General features: G+C 42.0%; 1 long non-coding RNA gene across 1 annotated transcript; it reads left to right on the forward strand.

Moving 5' to 3' along the window:
- Positions 1–519: 519 nt before the first annotated feature.
- LOC103896018 lies at positions 520–11034 on the forward strand. Its single transcript, XR_657379.1, has 3 exons — positions 520–660; positions 5278–5400; positions 10909–11034. It is a non-coding gene; the product is annotated as an uncharacterized LOC103896018 (long non-coding RNA).
- Positions 11035–15381: the final 4347 nt, after the last annotated feature.

A 15381-nucleotide genomic window follows, 5' to 3' on the forward strand; every position in this document is an offset into this window, starting at 1 on the left:
GAAAGGAGAGGCTTTTACAGAAGTCTATCCTCCTCCTCCCTTCTTCTCCTTTTCTCCCATTTCCACCTCTAAAAAGAAGGCATCTCATTGCTGAGGAGCCCAATGACTCAAGGGTGGCTCAATACATGTATATACTCCATGCTTTGATCGGGACGGGTGAAATGCAGTGGTCTGGACTTGTTCATGTTAGATCCTGACTGCCAGCCACATCATGCTGAAGGTGAGGGAGGACCTGGCTTGGGACCTGACTGTGCATCAGGAGCTGGCAGCTGTGTTTTCCCTTTCCTTCTGCAGAAGCAGAGAGGGAAAGCGAAAAGGCGTTGTGTCATCTGAGAAAGCCTCTGTGTCATCTCTAGCTGGGAACAGTGTCCTCTGCCTGCTGCCAATGTGCTGAAAACTGGCCCTAGGGATAAAGATTGCAGGAGAGGTAATCTATTGGCAGCATGTCCTCAGTCAGGCCTTTGGAGAAATAGCTCAGAGGGCAAAGGCAGTTCCCTAAACTCTTCTGTCCACAGGGACTGCCCCTGCTCTTTCCAGAGCTGACACTGGTTGGGGCGCGCCGGGAAGCAGGGAGGGCAGAGCATGAGCCTCCCGGGTCTTTCTGCAGAGAATGGCCACGATTTAATGAAGAAGTGCAAATGGATGCACGACTGGAAAGAGGTGAGGGGCACAAGAGATTTAATGCGCAGGTCTGTGCATGACCTGCAGCCACCTTGGAGATGTAACGCAGCCTCCACATAGCAACGAGCTGGGGAAGGCAGCCCCTCTCCAACTTCTGCTTAGAGGTTTGAGTGCCTTTTATTGTGCACATAAGGGAATCAGCCACCTGCCTTATAACAGTGGTATCTTGCAGGTGCCTTGCCTGGGGACAGCATCTATCTACAAAACACATTAGAAAAATGTCAGTTTGGGATGCATCACTCACCTTTTTAAATCATTGAACAATAATCAGCAATAATTCAATGGCTGTTTTTGACAGTTTCCTGGAATTATTGTATTGTATTATAGATATATATTATAATTTAGTGCATGGACACATTTTTATATATATAATGTATGCGCACACACACGTTAGCACCCTTGTTAAAAATACATACAGCCTTTTTATTTAAAAAGGATGGAGAGTATAATCAAATGTCAGACCCTGAAAAACCCACATGCCGACGGAATGCTGTGTAATCCGTGATCACTGTTCTGTGGCAGGTGACTTTGAGGGGCTGCCAGAGGAATCTCACGACGTTGAATAAAGCTGACGGTGCAATTTAAGAGTTTCCTACCTAGGGAGGGAGTTCAATTTGGATTTTGAATTGCTTACTTGAAGTGCAGAGACTCCAACACACAGAATTTTTGTTGTTGTTCTGATTTCTTTTACTCCCTATTTTGCATTGCAAATCTTTTGTTTAGCATTGGTAGCAAGGCTTACTAACAGACAGCCCTTGTGGACTCAGCCCACTCGCACGTCAACCTGGTGAGCTGGCTAGCAGATGAAGGCACTGTCTTCTCCAGAAACAGCAGCCAGGTTGAAGCTGACTTTTCCTCCAAGCTTTTTGTGCTTCTCTTGAATTAGCTCTAGCTGCCAGGCTAGCTCTGAATCAGGATGCAGAGACTCCCAACCTGACAACCAAGCAGAAGAGGGCCCCCTCACCTCCTCTCCTCACATCCCCAACCAACTCTTTTATTGATCTCTTTTCTGTTGAGAGGCCACCACCAGTTGGGTGTAGCTCCTTCTTCCAGATACAAGCCTGTGCGAATGTCTTGGGCATCGTCCTGCCCTTGCTGCAGGGACAGGACCCCAGCGTTCTCACCTCTTATGGAAAAAAATTGCGTGCTGGATTTATATTTTCCTTTTCGACCAAGCAAGTACCTGGAATGCATTACTCCAATCTGCAATTTATATTTAAACCTTTTTTTTTTATGGATACTCAGAAAATATCAGATGTCAGTCTTCAGCAGCTTAATCAAACAATGCATTTTACTGCTTTCCCCTGGACTTTGAACGTCTACTTGTTAGAGCTTATTTGTGCTATGACAATTTTCTATTTTTTACATCAAGAATGTATCGCTTCAGTAATTAATGACTAGACTGTGGTAGTCTTCGTTTATGATGAGTAAGTCCTTACCTCATGGACTGTTTCAATACTTTTAGAATAAAGAAATGCTCAATATGGAAATTCTTCATTCTCCTGAAATGAACAGCAAAATATCCATCTATTTCAAGAGGTGGGAGCAAAATATCCATCTTGACAAAAAAGTACGATATTCTGGTGCTAAGATATAAGAAGATATTTAATGGTAAAATATTTAAAGTGTATGATTACCTAAATCATATCCTGGTGACTTCTAATGAAGGAGAACTAAAATTTTACTAAAAGCGGAAAATTGGGAATCACTGTAAGGCATAGTTTGATATATTTTTTTTTGAGTGGGATGTGTCCCGTCTCTAAAGAAATTATGTCTAGTGCTTGCCAGAGGTTCTCTCTAGCTCTCATGGCAGCAAAAATGTCAGCTACTAAAAAGGCGCCCGCATCAGCAGAAGGAGGATACATTGCAGGATCCATGACACACACAGTTTTGTGGCGGGATGACTACAGTAGATTGAGGAATCTAACCTTGCAGTATTTGCTGGGTACAGCATGATATAGATGACTTCTCCCCCTCCTCCCCGCCCCCCCATTGTTCTTTGAAGGCATTTAGAAATAAGCTAGTGCTGAGAATATGTTATGGTTTTTTGCTTATACAAAATACATATTTACAGCTTTTCTATAGAAAGTAATAACATTATCTAAGTGGTTTCAAAATAAACCTACAATGCCTGCTCTCAAGGAAAAAGGTTTACCTAAGGAAATTCTCTTTGTGGGTCTTTAAATTGTCCTCTGGGTATTACTGCTATATGACCTATAGCAATTTTTTGTAGGGGTAACAGAGGGTTCCCCTTTTCTGTGTTTGAGGGGAAGTTATCAGACTTTAAAGTTTTTTTTAAATTATTTTTTGATGGGAATGATTTGAGTCTAACTCAAAAAGAGAGGTTAATAGAAACCTTTTAAAACGTAATTGAGTGCTGTTAAAAAAAAGAGAATGATATGACAGATCTTTTAGAAGCCATAAAGAGGAGATCACAGTCTTCAAAGATTTGTATTCAAGTGTTTTCACCAAAATATTCTGCTGCTAGGTTAAAAAAAATACCTAAAGCTAAAGCTCCTTCACCACAATTACTTGTTTTCCACCAAGAAACTCGCCACAAATTAAATTGATAGAAACTGATGTACGTGTTTCTTGTCCCAGGAGAAAGTCTGTAGCTTAGTAATGTATTAAATTTAGAGTGTTTAGAGTGTTTTTCCTGACCTAGGTGATACTATAGGTCTTTTCAAAGAGTGAATTTGCAGATGAACTGGCTGGCAGTTTCATCCTAACATTTAGAAAGGGAAATCTCAGTGTTTAGAAGTTTTGCTGCCACTAAAAAAACTGAAGTAGGTAATCATCCCTCCTAGGATGAGGAATAGGGTTATGATATTTATTTCTGCAGCCTCTTTAGAAGGTAAATGTTGGGTTATTGCTCAACAGATAGTACTTGTATTGTACCCAGACCAGCAGGTACAATGAACAATCAGAATTTCTATTTATTATTGAGCTTTGTTGTTTCTCCTCATACCTGTACACATAGGTACACTGTTTTCAGTAACTCTGAAAATAACTCTGAAAGACATCATTTGGTACCCTCAAGAGTACAGACAGGAGCTGGCATAAAGCTGGCCTCACAATGTAAATAAATTTCAACTATTCCCAAACATCAGCAACTTAAGGACCTGATTTGTCCCACCAGTAACAGTGGACTATCCAAACTGCTTATTAAAAAAGAGTCTAAAAACAGTCTGAATTTGTTTTTACAAATTTGGGACGAAACTTACTTTGGAAGTTTTTCAACAAAATGTTAATGTTTCTCTTTCATCTTTGACTGTAACTCTCCATTCTCCTGCCTTACTCTTCATACCCACATCGTCTTGTGCTTCTTTCATCTACTTCCAAATATTATCATCTGACAAAAAAAAAAAAAAAAGAATAAAGGTCACAACACAGTCACATATCAATGTGATTTTTGGGAAGGATGCTAGATAAATCATTGTCTTCACACTTCAGGTTGCACTGTCAGAACCTCTTGACTTCTCCAACATCAGTTGCAGGGGTAGGAGTGGATGCTGACTGCCATGCTTTATGGGCAGCCACAGGGAAGGGACTTCAGCTCTGCCAGGGACAGTGGTTTTGGCTATTCAGCCCACATACATCTACATGCCCAGCACCAACAGGTCTTAACTTAGCAATGCTGTGAAGGAACCTCTTTCCTACAACTTCCTCCCTTTCCCTGTATGAAGTGAGTCTCACTCTTGGTGCTTTAAGGAAAAAAGCCATCAAAGTCTGACTCTCTGCAAATAATTGTTAGGTGGGATTCAATGTTAGGAGGCCATTCATACCTTTCCAGAAAATAAATCCACAATGCAGAAAAGACAAGGCAAATGCTTTTCAGGGTTTGTTCTGCTGCATAAATTTCTACTGAAAAACATCTTTCCATTGCTAATGTGGTGATAACTTGACATTCATGTAACGTGTTGCATATTGAATAGATGTGGGTGATTTTTAAAAGCAGTTTTCAAGATTCCCCTGGAAAAAAATGAAGCTGTTTGTTAGAAATTATTTAGTCTGTTCACTTTCCTTAAGGCATTTGCTGTGGAAATAGGAGAAATTTTTTAGTTCTTTGGGAATTAAAATGTGTTGTTGAGACATTATCTTTATTGTCTTAGTCATAATTATATCCTTAAAACACATATCTGAGCTATATCTGGTCAGATAAAGGCTTTGACTTATAATACCCAAGATGTAGATGTATTTTAGGGCCTCCAAGTAGTTAATATGGTTCTGACCCTAACTATTCCCCGTTTTAAGAGAGAATGCGTAACCAAAAAGTCCAGATGTGATGCCAACAATTTCATAATTATTTAGGTATAGAACAGATACCTTAAATTAAAGATTTGTGGGAGCTTCACTGAGCCCTCCCATCCTCTACCATTTTTTAAAAATTGTGCCAAAATTCAAGTTTCAGTGAAAAGTGTTATTTGACATTTTAATCTTTGATATGTTTTGACTGGTTAGCATACATATCTTGGCAGGTCTAGGTATCCCAGTCCTACAACCTCACTGCACTAACTTGCATCATTTGTTACCCAAAAAGTAATAGCAGGACAGTATTTTTGATCACAAAACTAAATTGAAAGAACATTTGTGCAGGGAGTCTGGGTTTTTTTGACTAAAGACTTCGAGAAGTTTCAGCTTTACAAAAGAAGGATGGATGCTTCATGGTCCACCTGTTCTTTCCAAGTATTGCTTGAGGATGTGCATACTCTCACAGCGGTACGTGTTGCAGATCGCACTCAGGCCCTTGGGTCAATCTGTGCATGTTGGTTACTCCCCACTCTGCTCTCACTTGGCATCCTGAAGAGCAAAATGTGCCTGTGATGGGTCTGTGCACGCCCCACAATATTTCCACCTCCTGCACCTGGCATGTGCCCTGTGCTCAGCTCTCGGCAGCCCCACGTGAACCCTGTAATCATGCCAAGGGCACAGCTGCATCTGCTGCACACCAGCACAGACTGTTTAGCACATGTGGCAGCAAGGCATTGCCTGCTAGCGCTTCCCCAGCACTTCTGCCATCTTTGTCACCTCATGCCTGGTACATGCTGCTGTGTCTGCTGGTGAGGCCTCTGCCTTCCTGGAGGTGCCGGTGCTCCCCCAGCTCTGCTTCCCGGGGACAGTGCTGCTGCTGAGCTGACCTGGACCAAGAAGGACATGGAGCCTGCAAGCGTCATACTCTGCTATGGGACCTTGCATGATGGGCTGTGGGTGCAAAGCTTTTGTACGTCTCTGGCTAATTTTACAGCCCACCTGCCACCCAGCACGTGCATTCCTGTGAAAATCCATTTTATCTGAAAAGAGGGCAATTGTGCAATGCCTTTGACACACCTCTGGCTGAGGAGTGATTTCTTGTCACCCCAGCATGACATACAAGCTGCATTGCGTACTCTTTATGAAAGTTAAAAATAAGTGTGGAGTGACATGCGGCACCAGATAGCGTGCCTCCAGCTGCCAGTTTGAATTCAGCCCTGTTGACTATAATGCAAGCTTGGCACCTAGCTCACATGTAAACACCTATATTTAGCTACCTAACATCAGGTGTCAAACCCACCTGTTTGGGGTGGGAATCAGTTACCTGAACATAGACATTTAGTGCCATTTCAAGGGCCATGGACTTGAAATGCCCTAGGACATTTGAGACATCTGAGCCATCTGATATCTCAAATTACATTAGTTGCTTATATTTAGGTATCATTCTCTGTCTCCAGCCCAAAGTCTGAGAAATGAGGGGCACAAATCCTTTCTTGTCCATCCCACCGGTCTCTCGGACAAACTGCAGTCTCTTGGAGTTCATCACAAGGTTAAAATAAAGCACACACATAAAATCTAAGAGGTATCACAGTAACTGAAAAGAGTTGTAAAGATGGAGAGAATTAACACACAGGATCAAGAAAACCTTAAGTTTCATTTTTAGGCGTGAGAAAGGACAAAATTCTGATACAGAATAATGCCTTTGGGGATAAAGAACTTTTACGACTTAAAACAAAAGTTTCGACAAGATCACAATGACAAATACACTGGGGAAGAAATTTATATTAAAGTCATAAATAAGACTCTCTAACTGCTAGAAGTGACAGACAAGAAAAAGCTGCAACTGCAAGGCTTTATAGTCAGAGTAGTTTTCTGTACTTGGGGAATGTAGAATATTTTCAGTGTAAACAAAGAAAAATGGATTCAAATTCTGGGAAAAAGAATTCTTGGTGAGCTACAGGACTCAAAATTATACATGAAAAAGGTAGCTTAACAATATCATAGATCCATACAAGATATCTCACTTGTTTAAAATCCTGCTGCGGTTAATTTCTAGCTCCCCATCATTTGAGGTTAATCTTCATTTATGTATACAACTCCAGTAATGGTCAAAAAAAAGAAAGAAGAGACCTCTCATAGTTACTAAGAGAGAATACAAACTTATGCCTGAATCCAGGAATGGTACCCAGGCATTATAGGTAAGTTCCTACTTTCAGTGGGACAATGAAAATTATTGTATAGACTAGTGATCAGTATACTTACCTCCCCGGGGGAGAGCCTAAATACTGCTGTAGTTTTACTTCTGTATACTTTTCATCAAACCTGGCAGCCTTGTACCCCTTTTTCTAGTGGGATGCCCTAATTCACCAGGAACAAGGATTTCATCCTCATTCTCTGAACTACTGCATATTGACTTCTTCCAGGCAAGTGGAACAAGACCCAGAGGAAATATGGATATTCCCACCCTGCCCCATGCCATTGTCTGTGGTGGCCTCAGATGCGAGTCAAATTTCTCTCGCAGATGTCCAATGGCAGGGGTAATCACAAAAGTGCTGAACAAGTGCGGGTGATGGCAACTACGGGGTCTGCATCTATTCTTTCCTTGCTGCATTTTTTGTGGAGCCAAATCAGTCAAGCATTCCCCAGGCAAGCTTGCTCACATGCAGTGCGCCTCATGCAGAGGTCTAGTGGGGTGGGTTTAAGAAGATGGCATTAGCTGTTGGCACTTCGGGGCAGAAGGCTTCCAGGAACCTGCTGTCTCTAATCCAGGATAAGACAACAGCTGACCAGCCGTTTTGAGACTCTAAATTGTAGACGCATTTGTAAACCCCTTTGTGATTGCAGTTCCTGGACTCCTTCCTTAGAGGAAAAAAATAGATTCTGCGTGAAACAGTAGTTTTGTCTAAATGCAAAGTGCCAGATTCACAAGTGGTGTCAGCTGGCCCAGCTCCACTGCATGCAAGAGCATTGCACTTAACCAGCCAACATGTGCACTCAGAAATGTTGGGAGAGGAGAATGTCTCACCCTCTGGTCTTTGCAGTAATTTGTATGGCCGTACTTTTAGATGTTTTCAGAGAAGACCATGCCTGTTGTAAAGGAGCAAAATCATTCCACAGAAGACGAAAACAGACAAAATAGTCAATCAAACCTCAGAAGTGCATTGTGCCAAGATGCTGCCCAAAACTGCAATTAGAGTTAAGCAGGGTTTTTTTAAACAGGCAGATGTTCAAACAATAATACATTGACAGCAGGCCATGGCAGTGCACAATCAGCCACTAACTTTGTACCTGTAATTTAGAAGAGTGGCTGATGTATGAAACAGAAACAGTTAATTTCCAAGGGAGATATGCAGAGAAAATCAAACCCTTTCTAGCTGTGAGCAGATCCAGCGCAGGCAGCCGTACCAGCGCGTAGGACATGGTGTCTGGGAGCCATCTGTGCCCGGGGCTCCCAGCTGGCACTGCCTACGGCGCAGCCGCGTGCACAGCCCCAGCCCTCGCGGCAGCCCCACAGTACAGCAACAGCTCTGGACTGGCACGTGCTAGGGAGGGTTCTGGCCTGAGGGACCTCGGAGGACATCGGTGGGTGCTGTAATTGCTGAACATCACTGCCGAGGAAGCTGGGAGGGTGCTTGCAGACCATGAAATTCACAGTGGTAAAGGGTATCAGGCTGGAAAGTTCTTATTTAGTGGTTAGACTCATGGTAGGGAGGTTTTTCTCTACTAATAGGTGGTGTGGAGAGGTAGAATAGCTTCTGCTTCTCATGTTGTTCGATGCCTGTTTTTCTGCAAAAGCCAGAGGAGGATTTTGGTTGCAGTGGAGGGGTGCTGTATGGGAGAAGTGTTTGTGGGTCGGCGTGGGAGAACAGACATACAAGTGAGCACTCCTCTGAAGAAACACTCCCAGCCTGAAAAGGAAGAGTTGTTTTACTGAGGGCACAAAAAAGCATCGATAAAAAATTAAATATTAATGTCTTCAGGGTAAGAACTGAAGCATATAGTTTGCCCAGCGAAGTTGTGAATGCCCCATCATTGGACATGTTCAAGGTCACATTGGATGGGGTTTTGAGCAACCTGATCTAGTTGAAGATGTCCCTGCCCCTGGTAGGGGGGTTGGACTAGATCATCTTTAAAGGTCCCTTCCAACCCAAACCATTCTATGACTCCATATTTCAAGTCAGCATGCTTAGCCCTCCATCAAGAAAAGCTTTATGGAGAGGCAAACTGTGACGCTGAGTGATGGAAATTATATGACTGTCCTTCAGAAGTAGGAGCTGGTTTATATTCTCTGCTAAGATGCTAAGGCAGGGGCGTGGGTCATTCAGGTCAGAATTGGAGGAGACAGCAGGCAACAAACATATTCTTTTTCTGTTCATACACTGGGAACATATTCTTTCAACAACATCATTTGGTAGCTCAAAATTTAATTTTATTTCCATTTTGCTGTGTTAGACAAGTAAGTCTATTGAAATATCATTTTTAAGGGACAGTACAAAGAGGGAGCAGATTCCTGTCAATGCTTAAACAGCTAAGAGACTAAATTTCTACTAAAAATCAGCCCTTTCTTTATACATGTGTTTCTTCATAGATGTCAGTCTGGGGGCTGAAATTACTCATGTTTTGAACTTTCTGAAAGTGATAATTTTAGGAAAGTCTGAGCAATAGTAACTGAAAAAATCAGGAAAGCTAAAATTTTTTACAGTCTGTGTAGTGTAGTACCATGTTCATTTCACACATTGTGTTACACAAACAATAGTGTAGCTATTGATTTTGCATAATTTCACCTTGATTTTGTCCTCTGCTGTTTCTTATCTTGTCTGTGTCTCCACATGAAGGTGAAACTTAGGAGAAACAGGTTTCAACACGCTAACAAATAAAAAGAAGTGAAAAAGATTGAACAAAGGCTGACAGCTGAAGGCTGCAGTTTGAAAGGTATGTGGCATTAACCATATCACATATTAAATGATAAATTTGGATTTAGATGCAAGACAAAACACCTCAAGACTGTTGTGGAGTTCCCCAAATTAACCTTTAGATTTTCTCAAGGAAAGGATCCTACCTGTCCAGAATGACATGCATTAGGAGTGGACACCTAAGCCCAGCAAGACATGCAAAATGAGTGACCCAGGATAGCAAAGTATATGAGAGCTCAAAATAAAATTCCACAAGGAAATAACACAAAAAGCTGCATATCCTTTGCCAAACAGCACTGCCAATGCCAAGCATATGGAAAAAGATACAAAACCTTGGACGCACACCTCTGTGGTGTGTATGCACAGGAAGAACAACTAACGCCACTGTACTGCTGGCTCAAACAAGCCTTATAGGAAAATGATGCAGCAGATGACAAATGGACAGTCAGCCTGAGAGCTAACGGGACACATTACTCGTAACACGGTCAGAGGAGCAGAAGCCAAAGTGGTGCTAAAAGCAAATGTGTTTGCTCCAAGGGAAAAAAACAGCAACAACCTTATGGACAGAAGAAAACAGACTGCCATAATCCAATGCTTATAATCAGGGAAGGACCACAGAGCTCAGTGTTGGTGTCCCTCATGTGCCTTGGGACAAGGACCCGTGAGCCAGGGAAGCCCCTGATGGGTGGCAGCCCAGCCTGATGCACACACCTAAGCATGGCCCCCTTGGGCTCTGGCTTCCCCTGTGCTGCAGACTCTTGCCAGTGGGGCCTTTTGCTGCTGGGCATCACTGCCCTTCCCCAGGAACGGCCTGTTCCGCTTCCCGCTGAGCTCGCTCACCGGCCAGCCGTGGACCACGGCTTCTTGGCTTCGCTGCCCATCTCTTCTTGCCACAGGCTGCTCTCCCCCTGCAACTCTGCAGCTCACTGAGCAACTGCCCCTTCACCATGCCTTTGCAGCAGATTTTCTAATTGCTTCTCTGGTCTCAACTTTGTGTACGTGCGTGTGTGAAAAAGTAAAAGGAAGGGTATGGTACTAATATATTTTCATTAACTTTTTCCAGGTTTTTCCCGTGTGAGGTGTTTACACTCCATTTTACAGAGTATGGAAAAGACATAATAGTACTGAGGGAAAAGACCACATTAGAAATGTACCAAACCCCTTGGTTTCATCCAGCAGATGCATTCACTGGAGATGGCAGGGGAACCAGCTGTGTCAAACATGTTCCAAGGTTATATTCAGAGGAAGAAGAAGTTCACACCTATGTTCTATGTGCTACACTTGAAAAATCCCAGCGATCTCACAAAACCCCCTAAGTCCAGGGCAAGAATATAGGGAAGTATGCTTTTTGTCCCAGAATCATACAGCAACGAGGAGAACCAACAAATGTACAGGCATGCGCAATTCAGCGCAGAAAAAGGACCCTTCATTTAGATGTTGACTCCAAGAAGCTAAATAGTTACAGTAAAATGGAACATTTTCTGTTACCTAGAAAGGAGAGGAATATTTAGAGAAATGGTAAATACAAGTGATTTTTTCTGTGCTTAATGAACCAAGAGGCTGTAGTAAATTTGCATCCCAGTAAAGACAAAACACTCATTCTGGCCCTTAAAAAAAGGAAGAAATTAAAGGGGTCAATGAGATTTCAGTCATGAGTTGCTATGCTGATAAATGCAAAACAAGTTTGTTCACTTGATGGCTCTAAGAAAAGCATTGCACAATCCTTTACAATGGTGTGGTTAAAACTTAAAAACCCCAATAGAATAATCATCATAGGAATGAACAAAAACCAAGCTTTCAATAAACTCAAATAAAGAATGTGGCTTTGGTCTCAGTCCACGGGTGAAAAATGTTTCATGTTTTTTATTTATGAGAGGCCACTATTAGCTGACACTGACCATAAACCACTTGTTGACAGTGCCAAAAGGGGCCTGGCAAACCGTTCTGCTGCCGCTAAGAATAGAGCTTGTTTTTTCAGCTACAGATGTATGATTTGCAAATTGAACACCAAGTGGGGAAAGAATTAGTGGTTGCAGATGCACTCAGAGCATTTTGACAGTGCAATGGACCTAAGTCAAGAGGTATGTTATGTACTGTGAATCTGATTAAAAATGTGGTCTGGTTTCAGGTGAAAATGAGGACTATTATTCCTGGCACTATTGTTAGGAACAAGACGCTACAAAAAATAGTTCTGGAGAACCAGTACAGTGTATTCCTAGACCCCATTGTAAGGGAAGGCTTTCAGTATTGTTGAGATTTTAGTTGAAAGCACCAAGATAATGATTGCTAAGCTATTATAGAAAAAAATTGCTTGAAAGGATAGGTATAAGGATGATTTACAGAAAAGACTTTAATGTTGACCTAAAAAGAACAATTGCTTTCATTAAGGCTGTTTGGCTTACAAAAAGTACAAAGACATAGATAGCAAGTTGTCTGAAAGAGCCAATGCTTGTGATGTAGGCAGACTTGGTCCATTAAGCAATTACAGGTAGAGATTTTTTTACATTATATATATTTGTTTATGATGAGGCTTTTTTTATAGTTGTTCTGCCTTCCTTGAGATTACAATACTAGACAGTAACCATGCTTAACAAATGACCATATACATTTATTTTTGTGGAATATAGTATTCCTGGCCTGACTACAGCATGCTTTTCAGTAGGCATGAGTTTGCAGTGAATTTTGAATTTAAAAGTATAATAACTAGCTCCAGTTACCTCTAGCCTAAGTAGTTGGAATAAGTTAGTGACAAAATATACAAAAATATAGTACTTACCTAAAAAGATACTGAGATTGACATGCATCTGTACTTAATACTATTCAGTTGAAGTAAGAATATCACTAAGGAAGTATAAGACTTTTTTTTTTCCCTGCAGAAAATTGAAACAAGATACCTTCACTGCTATACACTGATATCAGGCACGGAAATTTCTGGAAACAAGCAAAAAAACCAATATAAAATTTCATATGTCTTAGAACGCAATTCCTTCAAATGGCATTGCAATAGCATTAGGGGAGCAAGAACTAGCTCTGTCTTTTGATGAAATGGTTACTCAGGGTGGGTAAATATGATAAAGAAACAGATAAAGCATCTCAATTTACCACCAAAAGAATGGCCACAAGTTACCTACTGTGGAGAAGGTGGCTGCAGGCAGGCCACAAATACAGCAGGATGAGATAGCTGAACCAAAGCACAACAAAGCCAGAAAGAGTCAACGTACCACTGCCTAACAAAACTGGGGTATTGCTGTGGGAGAGCCATAGGTCTAACAAAATTGTAAATCGCAGGTAAATTTTAATGTAGATGAATGTAAAACACATGGAGAAAAATAACTCTAACTAGACATACTCACTGAAACGCTCTAAATCAGTTATTACATCTCAGGAAACAGATTGTGGAAGCGTTGTGGATCATTCTAGGAAGATGTCTGCTCGGTACTTAAAACAAAACATTACAAATTATTAGAAAAGGGAAAGAATCAAAGAAAAGAAAAGAGAAAAGAAAAAATACAATGCTACTGTCTGTCCACATCCTGAGCATTATGTACAGTCCTCTCCTCCCAGCCCATGGACACGTCTAGTAGAATAAGGACCCTGGAAGGCCACAGAGGAAGGTGGCAAGGATGAGTAGAAGTATAAAACAACTGCTTATAAGTAGATAGATTAGCATTCTTTAGCACAGAAAAAGATTACTTAGGTGAATATTTTAAGAGTGTATGAAATCATTAGCACCATGAAGAACATGAAAAGGAAGTGATTATTCACTAGTCACAACACAGGAATAAAGAAATGAACCTAAGCAGCAACTTTAAAGCAAAAGATGTAGTCAAAAACATAAGTGTTGTGGAATGATTGCTGCAGGACGTTAGGGAATCTGGAGAGATAAGTTGGTTCAAATTTACTTCGATAAATACATGGGTGAAGAGACTACTAAGAACCATTAAAGACACAGGTAAAAACACCGCCAACTGCCAGGTTGCAGGAAGTTGGGGCAGCAAAGGTACAGCAAGGGAAGCATGACCTTATGATAGCCTTTTCTCACCATCTGTCATTGAGAACACAGACAGGACTATGGACTATATATACACCTTACTTTGGCCTGAGCATAACTCCACACAGGTCCTGAGTAGTGGTAGTGTCCAGGACCTACACTTTAGAATATATGGAGAAAACTCCACAAAATCCGTGAAGACCCAAAAGACCACAAGCAAGAGGTTTCTGAGAATATTTTAAGGGGGAACAGAAAGACAGACCTGTAATGAAAGCAAGCTCCACCTATTTTGTAGTCTGTGAAGTGTTTATTGAAATGTCAGATTCAGAGAGAAAAAAGTCATAGAATCACAGAATCATGGACCATTTGAGGCTGGATGGCACCTCTGGACATCATCTAGTCCCTGCTCACAGCAGGGTCAGCTACAGCCTGTTGCCAGGGACTGTGTCCAGTTGGGTTTTGAACATCTCCACAGATGGAGACCTCACAATCTTTCTAGGCAATGTGTTCCAGTGCTCGATAACCCTCACAGTAGAGTGTTTTTTTCTTATTTTTAAGTGGAATTTCCCTTATTTTCTTTTGTGCCCATTGCATCTTGTCCTGTCACTGAATACCACTAAGAGTCTGGCTCCATCTTTACTACTTCCCATCAGGTATTTATATACATTGGTAAGATGCAACTGAGCCTTCTCTTCTCCAGGCTGAACAGTCCCAGCTCTCTCAGGCTCTCCTCATACTGTCTCAATCTCTTCATTGTCTTTGTGGCCTTTTTCTGGACTTGCTCCAGTATGTCCATGTCTCTGTTGTACAGGGAAGCCCAGACTTCAGTTCAGCACTCTGGATGTGTCTCACCAGAGCTGAGTAGAGGGGAAGGATCACCTCCCTCAACCTGATGGCAATCTCCCCACCATGAAGCCCAGGATGGTTTTGGCCTTCTTTGCTGCAAGGGTGCATTGCTGGCTCATGTTCAACTTGGTGTCCACCAAGACCCCCAGTGCCTTTTCTGCCAAGCTGTTTTCCAACCATTGGCACCCAGCATGGAGGTATATCCCCACTGGCACATGGGGTTATTCCTCCCCAGGGGCAGGACTTGGCATTTCCCTTTGCTGAACTTCATGAGATAACCATTGGCCCTATTTTGCAGCCTGCCAAGGTCCTTCTGAATGGTGACACACCATTTGATGTATCAGCCACTCCTCCCAGTTTTGTATCATCTGCAAACTTGCTGAGGATGTACTCTGCTCCAGATCATTAATGAAGATGTTAAACAGCACTGGCCCCAGTATTGACCCCTGAGGTGCATCCCTAGTGACGGGCCTCCAGCTGGGCTTTATGCCACAGACAGATCATAACCTTTTCAGCCCAGCACTTCAGCCACAGTACCTCACTGTCCACCTATGTAATCTATACTTCCTCAGTTTGTCTATGAGGATGTTATGAGAGGTAGTGTCAAAAACCTTACCAGAGGCAAGATAAACAACATCTGTTGCTCTCCCTTCATCCACTGAGCCAGTCATCTCATCATAGCAGGCTGTCAGATTGGTC

The sequence above is a fragment of the Aptenodytes forsteri genome, unplaced genomic scaffold (assembly GCF_000699145.1).
Source record: "Aptenodytes forsteri isolate BGI_AS27 unplaced genomic scaffold, ASM69914v1 Scaffold256, whole genome shotgun sequence".
In the NCBI taxonomy this organism is placed as follows: Eukaryota; Metazoa; Chordata; class Aves; order Sphenisciformes; family Spheniscidae; genus Aptenodytes; species Aptenodytes forsteri.